This window comes from Salmo salar, chromosome ssa12 (genome assembly GCF_905237065.1).
Source record: "Salmo salar chromosome ssa12, Ssal_v3.1, whole genome shotgun sequence".
NCBI classification, from domain to species: domain Eukaryota; kingdom Metazoa; phylum Chordata; class Actinopteri; order Salmoniformes; family Salmonidae; genus Salmo; species Salmo salar.
The window spans coordinates 53,012,569-53,016,758 of NC_059453.1; the positions used below are offsets into that span (position 1 = coordinate 53,012,569).

At 42.2% G+C, this 4,190-nt stretch overlaps 2 long non-coding RNA genes across 2 annotated transcripts; both read right to left on the reverse strand.

Annotated features, from left to right (window-relative positions):
• Window positions 1–360: 360 nt before the first annotated feature.
• On the reverse strand, window positions 361–768 carry LOC123725603 (uncharacterized). The gene is made up of 3 exons (XR_006758145.1): window positions 675–768; window positions 494–512; window positions 361–385 (listed from the first exon to the last, which is right to left on the reverse strand). It is a non-coding gene; the product is annotated as an uncharacterized lncRNA (long non-coding RNA).
• An 836-nt stretch (window positions 769–1,604) lies between these two features.
• LOC123725604 (uncharacterized) lies at window positions 1,605–2,032 on the reverse strand. The gene is made up of 3 exons (XR_006758147.1): window positions 1,979–2,032; window positions 1,742–1,795; window positions 1,605–1,646 (listed from the first exon to the last, which is right to left on the reverse strand). It is a non-coding gene; the product is annotated as an uncharacterized lncRNA (long non-coding RNA).
• Window positions 2,033–4,190: the final 2,158 nt, after the last annotated feature.

Genomic DNA, 4,190 nt, shown 5'->3' on the forward strand with positions numbered 1-4,190 from the left:
GGAGACCTACAGCTCTGTTCTCATACTCTTAAGATGCTTTGACTAATAGATTTTAAGTTAGTATGGTTGGCATTGAGTGACCAAGTGTTATTGTGCTGAGGGTCCAATATTCACGTCCCAGGTCAGGATGAAACTCACCTGAGGGCAAAAACGTGGACGGTACATAAGTGATGAGAGAATAGATCCCAGCATCCCTTGAATCCAACATGGCTGCACTGCTCATAGGTCCCATCACCAAATCACCTACAACAGAAAATAAATAAAAATTAAATTAGAATTTGTGTTTGTACATGCATGTGTGTAGTTGTGTTAGTAGTGTGTGCAGTGTTTGATGTATTTTGTTTGGAACATACATTGGCTGTGATCATCCTGTCTGGCTGTAGGTCTGTACAACATAAAAGTATAAGAAGGTTGTGGTAAGAACATCTCATCATGGACAATACAGAACTAAAGGTTGATCCAATCTGCATCATATTCACAAGGGAATTCTTACCTCTGAGAATTGGTTTTCTCTGAAAAACAAATTAGGCTACATGAATGATATTGAATATAGCCTACAATACACAATATCACCAAAAGGAGTTGAAAGATTAACCCATGTCAAAGGCACTTACATTAATATGAGAAAGAAAATGTTTGCAAATGATTTGTTATGCAGAATCAGAAGTACTCACTGGTCCTCCTGCAGAGATAGACAGCTGTCAATCCCATCAGGAACACGCCCACTCCAGAAGCCATACCCACTGCTGCCTGCCATAATTGCACCGCTGTTTGGTGACATGATGACATCAGGAGAGGTCATTATCTCTTAATCCAAATGTAAATACTTCAATGGTAGACAGGTGTTAGAATACCACATTATTATTAGTCTTGGTAAACGTTTCCTTTTTCATATATGTGAGAAAAGACAGCTAGTCAGCTAAGCGTTTTACATTTGAGTCTGTGAAGGAAAATGTTGTTTGTGCTTTTCTAATAACCAATTCGACTGGGTTCATGTAAATGACTGATTGATCGTGACTGGGAGGAATCCTCACTATCAGTATAAGCAATTTGGCAGTACGCCAAGAACATTGTTTTGAAAACCGAAAGGCTGTGTATCAGTTTCAAAGTCTCAGCTTGAAGAGAAGAAGCCTCGTGAGGTATTGGTTGGTCACATGCATGAACCAAACGTTAATGATAAATTAATTATAAATAAAGAATAAGCTAAATCTTGCAAATATAGCTTGTCTATTTAAGCACTATATAAGAGAACTAATGGGACTTCTCCGGCGGAGCTCCCGACCGATGTTTACTATGGTACATTAAGTTTGTTGGAACCTCTCCAGCTTGTTGATAATAAAGAATGATTAATTTAATATTGACTTCAGGTGTCACTGATGGAAATTTCCACGACTAGTCATTTAGCAGAGGCTCTTATCCAGAGTGACTTACATTAGTGCATTCCTCTTAAGATAGCTTGGTGAGGCAACAACATATCACAATCACAACAAGTACATTTTCCCTCAACAAAGTAGTTATCAGCAAAGTCAGTTCTAGAAGGAAAAGACAAGTGTATTTTTGCTGTGGGATTACTAAATAAGGATACTTACCCAAAACTCTTTTTGGACTGTTTGAATTCACAATGCTTTCTGTGGAGCTTTGACCTCCTGTGCACATACAAGATAGAGACGGTTTGTTAACAGTTGACACACATCACAACTTAGTCAACACCAATAAACAGAAATCGTGTGGCCAAACTCACTTTCAGTTGGACTCTTTGGGGTGTCAGTTGTCAAGGTAGGACTAACAGTCAAATCTGGTGCAAAGCAAAGTCATTGGATCTGGTTATACAATAAGGTATCTTAATGGGATGATTTAATCAATCCAATATCAACCTCTTTTCTAGTAATTAGGCACATTTGTGATGAAAAAAGAATAGAAATACCTGGGTAAGATAATATAAGTCAATTATTTTACTAACTAAAGATTACCAACACACCTGATGTAGGATTCACTGCTGTGCTGGGGGCCAAAGGAGAGGTCAAACCAGGTGAGAAGAGATGAGAAGAGAAATGTAAATTTGTTTCAAATAAAATAAAATAAAATGGTTTTGTCACATGCGCCGAATACAACAGGTGTTACAATACAACCTTACCATGAAACACTTACTTTCAACAATGCCGTTTTATTAAGTAAGTAAGTAAACAAATACAATTTTAAAAAGTAACACAATAAAATAACAATAACGAGGCTATATATAGGAGGTCATTCAGGTAATATGTATATGTAGGAAGATGAAAAGTGACTATACATAGGGAATAAACAGCGAGCAGCAGCAGAATAAAAAGGAGGTCAATGCAAATAGTCTGGTTAGTCATTTCATTAACTGTTTAGCAGTCTTATGGCTCGGGGGTAGAAGCTGTTAAGGAGCCTTTTGAACCTAAACTTGGCAATCCTGTACCACTTGCCATGCAGTAGCAGAGAGAACAGTTTATGACTTGGGTGGCTGGAGTCTTTGACAATTTTTAGGGCCTTCCTCTGACCCCACCTGGTATAGATGTCCTGGATGGCAGGAAGCTTGTCCCCAATGATGTACTGGGCCGTACACAGTACCCTCTGAAGTCGGATGCCGAGCAGTTGCCATACCAAGTGGTGATGCAATCAGTCAGGATGCTCTCGATGGTGCAGCTGTATAACTTTTGAGGATCTGATGACCCATGCCAAATCTTTTCAGTCTCCTGAGAGGGGATAGGCATTGTCATGCCTTCTTCACGACTGTCTTGGTGTGTTTGGACCATGTTAGTTTGTTAGTGATGCGGACATCAAGGAAGTTGAAGCTCTCAAACCCGCTCCACTACAGCCCCGTCTATGTGAATGGGGGGCGTGCTGAGGGAGCGCTTGTTGTCCTGGCATCACACTGCCAGGTATCTGACCTCCTCTCTATGGGCTGTCTCATCATTGTCGGTGATCAGGCCTACCACCATTGTGTCGTCGGCAAATTGAATGATGGTGTTGGAGACGTGCATGATCACGCAGTCATGGGTGAACAGGTAGTACACAAGGAGACTTAACACGCACCTCTGATGGGCCCCTGTGTTGAGGATCAATGAGGCAGATTTTGTTGTTGCCTACCCTTACAACCTGGGGGCGGCCCGTCAGGAATTCCAGGATCCAGTTGAAGAGGGAGGATTTTAGGCCCTGGGTACTTAGCTTAGAGATGAGCTTTAAGGGGAACTATGGTGTTGAACGCTGAGCTTTAGTCAACAAACAGCATTCTCATGTAGGTGTTCCTTGTGTTCTGTTGGGAAAAGGCAGTGTGGAGACCAATAGCGATTGCATCATTTGTGGATCTGCTGGGGCGGTATGTGAATTGTAGTGGGTTCTAGAGTTTCTGGGATTATGGTGTTGATGTGAGCCATGACCAACCTTTGAAAGCGCTTCATGGCTACAGATGTGAGTGCTACGAGCCAGTAGTCATTTAGGCAGGTTGCCTTGGCGTTCTTGGGCACAGGGACTATGGGGGTCTGCTTGAAACATGTCGGTATTACAGACTCAGTCAGGGAGAGATTGAAAATGTCCGTGAAGACACTTGCCAGTTGGTCAGTGCATGCTCTCAGTATGTGTCCTGGTAATCTGTCTGGCCCTGCGGCCTTGTGAATGTTGACCTGTTTAAAGGTCTTACTCACATCGGCTAAGAAGAGCGTGATCTCACAGTCGTACGAAACATCTGGTGATCTCATGCATGGTTTAGCGTTGCTTGCCTTGATGCAAGCATAGAAGGCATTTAGCTCGTTTGGTAGGCTTTCGTCACTGGGCAGCTCACGGTTGGGTTTCCCTTTGTAATCCATAATAGTTTGCAAGCCTTGCCACATCCGACGAGCATCAGAGCCAGTGTAGTAGGATTCAATCTTAGCCCTGTATTAATGCTTTGCCTGTCTGATCGTTCGTCTGAGGGCATAGCAGGATTTCTTATAAGCATCTGGATAAGTGTCCCTCTACTTGAAAGCGGCAGCTCTATTACAGGATGTTGCCTGTAATCCATGGATTCTGGTTGGCATATGTACGTACAGATGACGTCGGTGATTGATGTGGTATACTCCTCAATGCCATCGGATGAATCCCAAAACATATTCCAGTCTGTGCTATCAAAACAGTCCTGTAGCTTAGCAAGCGTGTCATCTGACCACATCCGTAATGAGCGAGTCACTGGT